Source organism: Salmo trutta, chromosome 10 (genome assembly GCF_901001165.1).
Source record: "Salmo trutta chromosome 10, fSalTru1.1, whole genome shotgun sequence".
NCBI lineage: Eukaryota > Metazoa > Chordata > Actinopteri > Salmoniformes > Salmonidae > Salmo > Salmo trutta.
The window spans coordinates 26,926,213-26,938,293 of NC_042966.1; positions in this window are offsets into that span (position 1 = coordinate 26,926,213).

Here is a 12,081-nt window from a genome sequence, read left to right on the forward strand (position 1 = left end):
ATGGATGGGGGTTTATTGGTTTCAGTTTGTAGGTTAATGTAGGAGTTGCAGTCAAACCGACATTGCTTGTCAGTGGAGGCTGCTGAGGGGAGAACGGCTCATAATAATGGCAGGAACGGAGAGAATGGAATGGCATCAAACACCTGTGTTTGATGTACTTGATACCATTCCCGATTCCGCTCCCATCATTACCTTCTCGTGCCACCAACCTCCTACTTACATCTGTGCACATATTTGTGATATTGGCCATTGATTTCACAGGCTCAGCAATATGACATGATATCATCATACGGTACACAGCGAGGCGACTTCCTGTTTACAGCCATGAACAACAACGGAGTGTGTGAGCTTGTTTTGCACAGCCAGGGGACGCCGAACCATGTAACCAAAGGCAGAGTTTGCTGTTGTAATCAATTGCTGTAGAGTCGGGGGCGGCAAATGTTGGTCACTAACTAAAACACGACAGATAAGGACTAATTGTCAGACAGATCAAAAAAGCAAGACTTGTTTCTCAGACAGCACCATGACACTGTTCCATTTGTCTCTGATTCAAATGGCTATTAACGTTTGTTAATCTGAAGTGCTAACTCCGCCCACCCGGGCAACAGCCAAGGGACCGGGCCTTGCAAAACAAGCTCGCTCGATTAAAAATCTGCCAAAAAATTGCTTCTATTGGCTGTTTCCAAATTGTGTCCTCCTTTGCAGCATCCCTACACTGGGAAGAGCCAATAGTAGTAATACGTGGGACTTATATAGCGCTTTACAATTGTAGAAACTAAAACAATGCCAGACTAACAACAGGAAGAAACATGAAACGAAGAGAAGGGGGTAGGGCTTGAAGGTAGGAAAATAATGGGCGGCTAAGGTAGATTGATCAGTCACTAGCCCTGTTTATACCTGGTGCTAACGTGTCCTTTGTCCTAATCTTGTCCACATTCTGATTGTGCCCATATATTTAGACAGGTGCAGACAATTTAAAAGACTTATTGTGATCAGATCTTATAAGTGTAAACTGACATGATCAGCACAATATCTGGATGAAAGATACATGTAAGAACTAGGTATAAACAGGGCTTGTGATGAGTATATTTGGGGGATCTCGTCCTTTGAAAAAGGAGTGGCAGACTTGGCAGATTCGTCATTGACATCTTTAAGCAGCAAGTTGCCTAGTTATTAAAGGTTAAATAAAAAAAATATAGAAAGTTGCCCCGCTGTGTGGGATGATGTCATACTGATGAGTACGCTGTAATCAATGGAGCAGTCTAGCCAGTATGTGACACAACATTCATATTGTACACCCTCACCTTGAAAGAGTGAAACTCTTTCTAATAACTCTCCCATCAAATATTTTTTGATCAAAACCACTTAATAGCCTTTATTGTCCGAGGCGCCACTTCCACATTGTACACCCTCACCTTGAAATATTGAAACTCAAAACAGTGTAGCCTTCTATCATCAGAGGCGCTAGGCCTGTAACAGAAGATTTAAATGATATTTACAGTGTTTTTCTCACGTCTTGTTTATTCCCCTGCTCCTGAAATGTCCACAATTTGTTCAGGTGGAGATCAAGTGAAATGAAATCAAAAAAAAAATATGGTGTCCTGGCTTGATAATTTGATGTATTGTAAGAATTATTTCACAACTATAGAAAGTTTTAATTTACCTCCTAGACCCAGACTATGCATTGACTTTGACGTTGTTTAGTGTTTTGTGGTCATTTAACGCTCTTCTAATCATATCTGGAACACAGTGTAGGTACTATTATAACTTATAATTATATATCACAGACCTAGGGTTGCAAAATTCTGGTAACTTTCCCAAAAATCTCAGGTTTTATAGAAACTCTGGTTGGAGCATTCCGGATTTTCTGGTATACAGTCCACATACGTTGACTAATAGTTATACAAATGCAATGCGGCCCACTCTAATTGAAGTTGATAAAGCCAGGTGTTACATCCATGTTCCAATTGTCTCAAGGCTTAAAAATCCTTCTATAACCTGTCTCCTCCCCTTCATCTACACTGATTGAATTGGATTTAACAGGTGACATCAATAAGGGATCATAGCTTTCACCTGGTCAGTCTATGTCATGGAAAGAGCAGGTGTTCCTAATGTTTTGGACAATCACTGTACACACCAATGTATGACAAATCCCTCAGGACTGCCATGAAGATAATTTGTGCTTTCCAATTATCAATTGACCTTTTTAATTAAATGAACGACTGCAATGAAGTGAAATGAATCAAATGGAAAAATACATCATTTAAGGAGAAATTAAAATCAATCGACACAAATCATACTTGAGTATTAATAGATGTTGTTGGTAGCAATGTAATTTCAGACCAGGATAGCTGAACCTATTGTATGGGTTGTGATATACTGCTCTGAACAGGTTGCAAATGGCTTTTACGATAAATCAAGTATTGTTCCCCTACTAAATACCACTATACAAGTTTAAGTTACTATATTGTGGCAGGTAAATGCTTTTTAAACCACATGTCTTCTTTGTGCTCCTCGCAGACGGCATGTCACTTTAATTGGTCACAGACTGCACCAAAGTACATTAAAGGATAAATTGATAACCCAATTTTTCACAGCTCATCTGCCGTACCAGCCTGCCAGCTATCTGTAGAGGCTTCGGCAGCATGTGTGTAATGAAAGTGCCTCTGTGAACGGGTTAAGGGAAGCGGCTCATCCTAGCTAAGGCTCTGTCTAAATGATGATACGGTCACTCAATCTGCCCTCAGTCTGTCTTGTAGATGTCATGCACCTGGAAAATGTGATTTCACTAGCAGGATGACTTTCCCCATCTGGTACACTGCCTAGGTTTATATTCCATCTTGATCTATAAATAATTCACAAAAGGCAGTGTTCAATCTGTTTTTTCTCCCAGATGGATGTTCCTCTTTGTGAACCTGGGATTTATCCATTTGAATGTTTTCTATTACTTCCTAATGAGTTTAGAGAACAGAGAGATACAGTGAGATTAAAGTGCTTCTTGTGTTGCTCTGAATCCACGATGTGGCAGAGGTTGAAAAGCCCTAACACATACATTTTCTCAACAACAGGTTATTGTCAATAATATCAAAGGCTGCACTGAAATCAAACAGTACAGCTCCCTAAATCTTCTTATAAATTTCTTTCAAGCAATAATCGCTCATTTGTAACGGCTGTCGTCTGAAGAAGTGGACCAAGGTGCAGCGGAGTTAGTGTTCATTATAAACAACATGAACACTATACAAAACAAGAAACGAGTAAACTGACAGCAAACAGTCCTGTCTGGTACAAAACACTGACAGAAACAATTACCCACAAACCCAAAGGAAAAACATGCTCCTTATGTGTGACTCCCAATCAGCAGCAACGAGCTTCAGCTGTGCCTGATTGGGAGCCACACACACGGCCCAAAACAAAGAAATACAAAAACATAGAAAAAGGAACATAGAACGCCCACCCAATGTAACACCCTGGCCTAACCAAAATAAAGAACAAAAACCCCTCTCTATGGCCAGGGCGTTACAGTACCCCCCCCCAAAGGTGCGGACTCCGGCCGCAAAACCTGACTCTGAAGGGGAGGGTCCGGGTGGGCCTTCTTACGGCGGCGGCTCAGGTGCGGGACGTGGCCTCTGCTAAACCCTTGACGTCGCCCTCTTCGGTGGCGCACCTGGCCGCGCCGAAGGTCTGGTGGGCGACACTGACTGCGCCCGGCTGGCGGGTGGTGATAGCTGCGCCCGGCTGGCGGGCGGCGATGGTTGCGCCCGGCTGGCGGGCGGCGATGGTTGCGCCCGGCTGGCGGGCGGCGATGGTTGCGCCCGGCTGGCGGGCGGCGATGGTTGCGCCTGGCTGGCGGGCGACCCTGGCTGCGCCCGGCTGGCGGGCGGCGATGGTTGCGCCTGGCTGGCGGGCGACCCTGGCTGCTCTGACGGCACTGACCCAGGATTCACCAGGCTGGGGAGACATGACAGAGGCCTGGCCCTAGGCGTAGGCACAGGACTCACCGGGCTGGCGGGCCTCCCTGGCCACTCTGGCAGTTCGGGGCAGTCTGGCCACTCCGGCAGGTCGGGGCAGTCTGGCCACTCCGGCAGGTCGGGGCAGTCTGGCCACTCCGGCAGGTCGGGGCAGTCTGGCCACTCCGGCAGGTCGGGGCAGTCTGGCCACTCCGGCAGGTCGGCGCAGTCTGGCCACTCCGGCAGGTCGGCGCAGTCTGGCCACTCCGGCAGGTCGGCGCAGTCTGGCCACTCCGGCAGGTCGGCGCAGTCTGGCCACTCCGGCAGGTCGGCGCAGTCTGGCCACTCCGGCAGTTCGGCGCAGTCTGGCCACTCCGGCAGTTCGGCGCAGTCTGGCCACTCCGGCAGTTCGGCGCAGTCTGGCCACTCCGGCAGTTCGGCGCAGTCTGACCTCTCTGGCGACTGTTGACTGGCGGGCAGCTCTGACGACTGTTGACTGGCGGGCGGCTCCGACGACTGTTGACTGGCGGGCGGCTCCGACGACTGTTGACTGGCGGGCGGCTCCGACGACTGTTGACTGGCGGGCGGCTCCGACGACTGTTGACTGGCGGGCGGCTCCGACGACTGTTGACTGGCGGGCGGCTCCGACGACTGTTGACTGACGGGCGGCTCCGACGACTGTTGACTGACGGGCGGCTCCGACGACTGTTGACTGACGGGCAGCTCCGACGACTGTTGACTGACGGGCAGCTCCGACGACTGTTGACTGACGGGCAGCTCCGACGACTGTTGACTGACGGGCAGCTCCGACGACTGTTGACTGACGGGCAGCTCCGACGACTGTTGACTGGGGACACGCACCACTAACCTGGTGCGGGGAGCAGGGACGGGCCGGGCCGGACTGGGGACACGCACCACTAACCTGGTGCGGGGAGCAGGGACGGGCCAGACAGGACTGTGGACACGCACTGGTGACCTGAAGCGTGGAGCCGGTTTAGCCACTCGTCCTGGCTGGATGCCCATCCTAGCACGGCATGTGCTGGGCATGTCCACCGGACGCACCGGGCTGTGCGGGCGCACTGGCGACACAGCGCGCAACTCCGCATACCAAGGCTCCTCCAGATCATCCCTCTGCAGGTCCTCAATCAACTGCCTCATCATCTGTATCTCCTCCTCTGCCGTCATCCCCCACGAGAGCAGTGGTCTGGGCTCCTCCTCTGCCCTTCCGGACCACCCCATTAGCCCCCCCCCAAAATTTTCTTGGGGGTGTCTTCCAGGTTTCTTCGACCGACGCCAGCGACCCCGTCTGCTGGCCGGCGTCTCCTCCATCGCCCGGACCTCCCTCTTCCGCTGCTTGGTCCCTTGGTGGTGGGTAATTCTGTAACGGCTGTCGTCTGAAGAAGTGGACCAAGGTGCAGCGGAGTTAGTGTTCATTATCAGAATTTAATATAAACAACATGAACACTATACAAAACAAGAAACGAGTAAACTGACAGCAAACAGTCCTGTCTGGTACAAAACACTGACAGAAACAATTACCCACAAACCCAAAGGAAAAACATGCTCCTTATGTGTGACTCCCAATCAGCAGCAACGAGCTTCAGCTGTGCCTGATTGGGAGCCACACACACGGCCCAAAACAAAGAAATACAAAAACATAGAAAAAGGAACATAGAACGCCCACCCAATGTAACACCCTGGCCTAACCAAAATAAAGAACAAAAACCCCTCTCTATGGCCAGGGCGTTACATCATTTATGTAATTGAGGAACATAAGCATGCTGAAAGTCAGTTAATTTATTTACAGAGAAATAGCATTGTATTTGTTCAACAACCAAAAAATCCAACAGTTTGCTAAGAGCTGGCAGCTAGCTGATAGGTCTGCTCTTAGAACCAGTAAAGGCCTCTTCTTGGGTAGCGGAATGACTTTGGCTTCCCTCCAGGCCTGAGGACAAAGACTTTCCTCTAGGCTCAGATTAAAGATATGACAGATAGGAGTGGCTATAGTGTCAGCTACCATCCACAGTAGCTTTCCATCTAAGTTGTAAATGCCAGGAGGTTCGTCATTATTGATCGATAAATACGTTTTCCACTTCTCCCAAACTAACTTTACATAATTCTAACTTGCAATGCTTTTTGGCAGTATTAGTAAAAATGTGATCAATACATGTGCAAGATCTTGTTCCTGTAATGTTTGTAAACACCCTGGTAGGTTGATTATTAACCTGAACCAGATTACAGGCACTTGATTACAGGCAGGTTGATGAAAACCAGTCAATATTCAGGTCCCCAAAATAGTAGACCTCTGGGTTTACATCACTTACACTATTAAGCATTTCACACATATTATTTAGATACTGACTGTTATCACTTGGTGCCTATATCAACGCCCCAAAAGAAAAGGCTTTAGATGTGCCAAGTGAACCTGCAACCACAACACTTCAATAACACTTGACATAAGATCTTCTCTAAGCATTAGGGATATGGCTCTGAATATATACAGCAACACCTCCCCCATACAGATTCCCGTTTATTCTACAGATTTTATAACCTTGTATTGCTACTGCTGTATCATCAAATGAAAGAAATTGCTAATATATGAATGTTATCTGATGTTAGAAATAAGATTCATGAAATCAAGCATTTGCTAAGGCTAAATATATTAATATGGGCTATTTTCAGGCCTTTTCTGGGTAGCTTATCAGAGATAGATATATGGAAAAGGGCGAACAAAGCAAGAAAAATATATATACATTCAGCAGTCCATAATCAGTGTGTGTGTGTGTGTGTGTGTGTGTGTGCGGGGTTGAACCAACGAACCCATAGGCTTGGCTCTCATCCCTTCCAGGCTTTTGGGAGGGAGGGTGGAAAATGAGAGGATGTAAGCAATGTCCCAACTCGTTCACCCAATATGGATGAAAATACCTTCACATTAAAGCTGACAGTCTACACTTTAACCTCATAGTCATTGTATCTTTTCAAATCCAAAGTGCTGGAGTACAGAGCCAAAACAACAAAAAATGTGTCATGGTCGCAATACTTTTGGAGCTCACTGTATCTAAAGAAATATATGAAAGTAAATATCTGAGCCAGCACAATACGGTTCAGATGTGGTTTGAATGGTTAAATAAATGAATAAATTGCACAGAAGTTCATGACACAATGCATTCAATCCATTTAAACAGACAATTAATTGACAATGTCAACATAAGACCCAGCGGTATAATTACAGGCCGCATGATGTTACCTTTTGCGACCTGGAGACAAGACACAGGCAAATTACTCAGGGTTATATCTGAGTCATCACTGTGAATCAGTGTAAATGAATGCTTCCATTCTGTGGGCGTTTAACTACAGATTTATATGTAGAAGAATACACACACATCTTTATTCAATTGAAAAGTATATTTCCTGTTACATCTATGAACATCCACTCTGTGCATCACTATCAGTCCAGGTCCACTACTCATAAATTAAATAAGGTTATATTAATATATTACTATTATTATTATACACTCCCCTCCATATATATTTGGACAGTGAAGAAAATAAATAAATAAATAAATAAATAAATAATAATAATAATATATATATATATATATATATATATATATATATATATATATATATATATATATATATATATATATATATATAGAGCTCTATACAGTACTCCATTTTAGATTTGATAGATTTCATATTAGGCAACAGTACAGAATGTCAGCTTTTATTTGAGGGTATTTTTATGTTTTGTTGTATTTGTATTTTATTCTGGATCCCCATTAGCTGCCACAAGGCACCAGCTACTTTACATTGGGTCTATAAACAATTACATACACTAAAACAATACATAACACAACACATTATTACACTACTATATTACTACTCTACCATAACATATCTACAATACAAAATCAATAATACAGCAAAATAAAATAAAAATTGTGTGTAGATTGCAGGTGTTAGCATGTGTTTGCAAAGCTGTGTGTGTGTGCATGTCTCTTCACAGTCTGCGCTGTTCCAGAACGTGTAGTTTTATCTTTTTTTAAATTAGATTTTACCGCTTGACTGAGTTACTTGATGTGGAATAGAGCCCCATCTAGTCATCATTTAGAAATGAAAGCACTTTATGTATCTTGTCCCACCCTTTAAAGAACTCATAAGTATTTGGACAAATTCACTTAGTGTATTAAAGAAGTCAAAAGTTTAGTCCCACATTCCTTGCACACACTGACTACAGGCTTGTGACTATACAAACGAGTTGGTAGGGTCACACAAGCTGGATTTTTTTTTTTTTTTTTCACCTTTATTTAACCAGGTAAGCTAGTTGAGAACAAGTTCTCATTTGCAACTGCGACCTGGCCAAGATAAAGCAAAGCAGTTCGACACATACAACAACACAGAGTTACACATGGAATAAACAAAACATACAGTCAATAATACAGTAGAACAAAAGAAAATAAAAAGTCAATATACAGTGAGTGCAAATGAGGTAAGATAAGGGAGTTAAGGCAATAAATAAGCTATGGTGGCGAAGTAATTACAATATAGCAATTAAACACTGGAATGGTAGATGTGTAGAAGATGAATGTGCAAGTAGAGATACTGGGGTGCAAAGGAGCAAGATAAATAAATAAATACAGTATGGGGATGAGGTAGGTAGATAGATGGGCTGTTTACAGATGGGCTATGTACAGGTGCAGTGATCTGTGAACTGCTCTGACAGCTGATACTTAAAGCTAGTGAGGGAGATGTGAGTCTCCAGCTTCAGAGATTTTTGCAGTTCGTTCCAGTCATTGGCAGCAGAGAACTGGAAGGAAAGACGACGAAAGGAGGAATTGGCTTTGGGGGTGACCAGTGAGATATTCCTGCTGGAGCGCGTGCTACGAGTGGGTGCTGCTATGGTGACCAGTGAGCTGAGATAAGGCGGGGCTTGACCTAGCAGGGACTTGTAGATAACCTGTAGCTAGTGGGTTTGGCGACGAGTATGAAGCGAGGGCCAACCAACGAGAGCGTACAGGTCGCAGTGGTGGGTAGTTTATGGGGCTTTGGTGACATAACGGATGGCATTGTGATAGACTGCATTCAATTTGTTCAGTAGAGTGTTGGAGGCTATTTTATAGATGACATCACCGAAGTCGAGGATCAGTAGGATGGTCAGTTTTACGAGGGTATGTTTGGCAGCATAAGTGAAGGATGCTTTGTTGCGAAATAGGAAGCCGATTCTAGATTTAATTTTGGATTGGAGATGCTTAATGTGAGTCTGGAAGGAGAGTTTACAGTCTACCCAGACACCTAGCTATTTGTAGTTGTCCACGTATTCTAAGTCAGAGCCGTCCAGAGTAGTGATGCTGGACGGGCGAGCAGGTGCGGGCAGTGATCGATTGAATAGCATGCATTTAGTTTTACTTGCGTTTAAGAGCAGTTGGAGGCCACGGAAGGAGAGTTGTATGGCATTGAAGCTCGTCTGGAGGTTAGTTAACACAGTGCCCAAAGAGGGGCCAGAATAATACAGAATGGTGTCGTCTGCATAGAGGTGGATCAGAGAATCACCAGCAGCAAGAGCGACATCATTGATGTATACAGAAAAGAGAGTCGGCCCGAGAATTGAACCCTGTGGCACCCCCATAGAGATGGCCAGAGGTCCGGACAACAGGCCCTCCGATTTGACACACTGAACTCTATCAGAGAAGTAGTTGGTAAACAAGGCGAGGCAATCATTTGAGAAACCAAGGCTGTCGAGTCTGCCAATAAGAATGTGGTGGTTGACAGAGTCGAAAGCCTTGGCCAGGTCGATGAATACGGCTGCACAGCAATGTCTCTTATCGATGGCGGTTATGATGTTGTTTAGGACCTTGAGCGTGGCTGAGGTGCACCCATGAGCAGCTCTGAAACCAGATTGCATAGCGGAGAAGGTACGGTGGGATTCGAAATGGTCGGTAATCTGTTTGTTAACTTGGCTTTTAAAGACATTAGAAAGACAGGGTAGGATAGATATACAGTGGGGGGAAAACGTATTTGATCCCCTGCTGATTTTGTACGTTTGCCCACTTACAAAGAAATGATCAGTCTATAATTTTAATAGTATGTTTATTTGAACAGTGAGAGACAGAATAACAACAAAAATATCCAGAAAAACGCATGTCAAAAATGTTAGAAAATGATTTGCATTTTAATGAGGGAAATAAGTATTTGACCCCTCTGCAAAACATGACTTAGTACTTGGTGGCAAAAATCTTGTTGGCAATCACAGAGGTCAGACGCTTCTTGTTGTTGGCCACCAGGTTTGCACACATCTCAGGAGGGATTTTGTCCCACTCCTCTTTGCAGATCTTCTCCAAGTCATTAAGGTTTCGAGGCTGACGCTTGGCAACTCGAACCTACAGCTCCTTCCACAGATTTTCTATGGGATTAAAGTCTGGAGACTGGCTTGGCCACTCCAGGACCTTAATGTGCTTCTTCTTGAGCCACTCCTTTGTTGCCTTGGCCGTGTGTTTTGGGTCATTGTCATGCTGGAATACCCATCCACGACCCATTTTCAATGCCCTGGCTGAGGGAAGGAGGTGCTCACCCAAGATTTGACGGTACATGGCCCCATCCATCGTCCCTTTGATGCGGTGAAGTTGTCCTGTCCCCTTAGCAGAAAAACACCCCCAAAGCATAATGTTTCCACCTCCATGTTTGACGGTGGAGATGGTGTTCTTGGGGTCATAGGCAGCATTCCTCCTCCTCCAAACACGGCAAGTTGAGTTGATGTCAAAGAGCTCCATTTTGGTCTCATCTGACCACAACACTTTCACCAGTTGTCCTCTGAGTCATTCAGATATTCATTGGCAAACTTCAGACGGGCATGTATATGTATTCTTGAGCAGGGGGACCTTGCGGGCGCTGCAGGATTTCAGTCCTTCACGGCGTAGTGTGTTACCAATTGTTTTCTTGGTGACTATAGTCCCAGCTGCCTTGAGATCATTGACAAGATCCTCCCGTGTAGTTCTGGGCTGATTCCTCACCGTTCTCATGATCATTGCATGGAGCCCCAGGCCGAGGGATATTGACAGTTCTTTTGTGTTTCTTCCATTTGCGAATAATCACACTAAATGTTGTCACCTTCTCACCAAGCTGCTTGGCGATGGTCTTGTAGCCCATTCCAGCCTTATGTAGGTCTACAATCTTGTCCCTGACATCCTTGGAGAGCTCTTTGATCTTGGCCATGGTGGAGAGTTTGGAATCTGATTGATTGATTGCTTCTGTGGACAGGTGTCTTTTTTACAGGTAACAAGCTGCGGTTAGGAGCACTCCCTTTAAGAGTGTGCTCCTAATCTCAGCTCGTTACCTGTATAAAAGACACCTGGGAGCCAGAAATCTTTCTGATTGAGAGGGGGTCAAATACTTCTTTCCCTCATTAAAATGCAAATCAATTTATAACATTTTTGACATGTGTTTTTCTGGATATTTTTGTTGTTATTCTGTCTCTCACTGTTCAAATAAACCTACCATTAAAATTATAGACTGATCCTTTCTTTGTCAGTGGGCAAACGTACAAAATCAGCAGGGGATCAAATACTTATTTCCCCCACTGTAGGTCTGTAGCAGTTTGGGTCTAGTGTCACCCCCTTTGAAGAGGGGGATGACCGTGGCAGCTTTCCAATCTTTGGGAATCACAGACGGTATGAAAGAGAGATTGAACAGGCTAGTAATAGGGGTTGCAACAATTTCGGCAGATCATTTTAGAAAGAGAGGGTCCAGATTGTCTAGCCCGGCTGATTTGTAGGGGTCCAGATTTTGCAGCTCTTTCAGAACATCAGCTATCTGGATTTGGGTGAAGGAGAAATGGTGGGGGCTTTGGCGGGTTGCTGTGGAGGGTGCCGGGCAGTTGACCGGGTAGGGGTAGCCAGGTGGAAAGCATGGCCAGCCGTAGAGAAATGCTTATTGAAATTCTCAATTATAGTGGATTTATCGGTGGTAACAGTGTTTCCTAGCCTCAGAGCAGTGGGCAGCTGGGAGGAGGTGCTCTTATTCTCCATGGACTTTACAGTGTCCCAGAACTTTTTTGAGTTTGTGCTACAGGACACAAATTTCTGTTTGAAAAAGCTAGCCTTAGCTTTCCTAACTGCCTGTGTATATTTGTTCCAAA